This window comes from Triticum aestivum, chromosome 7D (genome assembly GCF_018294505.1).
Source record: "Triticum aestivum cultivar Chinese Spring chromosome 7D, IWGSC CS RefSeq v2.1, whole genome shotgun sequence".
Classification (NCBI taxonomy): Eukaryota; Viridiplantae; Streptophyta; class Magnoliopsida; order Poales; family Poaceae; genus Triticum; species Triticum aestivum.
The window spans coordinates 61,395,909-61,397,107 of record NC_057814.1 but is presented as its reverse complement, the minus strand read 5'-3'; the positions used below and the strand labels follow the sequence as shown (position 1 = coordinate 61,397,107).

Here is a 1,199-nt window from a genome sequence, read left to right as displayed (position 1 = left end):
GTTCTGATTTGCTAGTACTTGGGTTCCTTCTATGATTCGTCTTCTTCCGCGTAGAGTGGAGATAGCTCGTAGAGGCAACACGCGCCGTTCCCGGAAAGCAACACGAGCGCGAGTCTAATTCGGATGCTCGTGGGCCCGTGACGCTACATAGTACCTATAAAATCTTCACCGCACGGTCTCCTCCCTGTACGCAGCCCAACCTAGCGCTCAACCTCAGACCTATCTCGACCTCGCTCCGACGACCCCGCCCAGGAACCAATCGCCGTCGCGCCGCCCCCTCCATAAGAATCGATCAAGGTACGCACGCGAGCTTCTAAGCATGTCCCGATCTAAACGGGCAACTGATCGCTACCGCTCGAAGTACTTAATTACTGATGCTTGAAGTTGAAGTGCTTGTTGTTGGACAGATCGATGAAGATCCACGTTAGGTTGCTAAACAACACGGCCCACGATCTCGAGGTGGACGGCTCGGACACCATCGGCAGCGTGAAGGCGAAGATCATGGAAAAGGAGGGGGTTCCACCGCAGCAGCAGCTCCTCTTCTTCGCCGACGAGGGGCTGGAGGATGCCCGGACGCTCGCGGACCATGGCATCGAGGACGGGGCCTCGGTTTGCCTGATCGCCATCAACATGCAGGGTTAACTCGTTTGGTAGATCGATGAGTGTTTTTCAGTTTTTGTAGTTTGTTTAGCGTTTTCGGTTTGGTTGCATCGTTGTTGTGTGCAGCCAGACACAGCTAGTCTTCGTTTACATATGTGCAATGGTCTATGGTTGGGTCAGAGATTAGGTACGATCTGAAACTAGCAGGTCACACATTAATTAGGCAGCCGTGTATATATGCTTGTGGTCTTTTCACTTCTCCCGCAGAGAAGTAATTTGTTCAATGTGTGCTTAAACTTATACTGTTTTTTCAATCTGAGCTTAAACATAGTTAATGAATCTTGATCTTTTTACTCTGAGGAGTCGGGTAGCCTTTTTCTTCTGCTTTCTGGCATGTGGCATGTTTGTATTGTTGCCCCAGCAAATCTCTTATTTACTTTCTCACACTTGAACTACTTCTATGGACATGGTAATTGCCTTATTTATAACAGTTTTGCTAAAGCACATCTAGATGTGCTATAAGCATTGCACATCTAAGTCCTATATCATTGATTTTACACTAAGATTTATGCAAGCATGGGAGAAAAGCCTATTTCAAG

General features: G+C 48.0%; 1 long non-coding RNA gene across 1 annotated transcript; it reads left to right on the top strand.

The window, feature by feature from the left end:
* Window positions 1–244: 244 nt before the first annotated feature.
* LOC123164778 (uncharacterized) lies at window positions 245–884 on the top strand. Its single transcript, XR_006482622.1, has 2 exons — window positions 245–297; window positions 391–884. It is a non-coding gene; the product is annotated as an uncharacterized lncRNA (long non-coding RNA).
* Window positions 885–1,199: the final 315 nt, after the last annotated feature.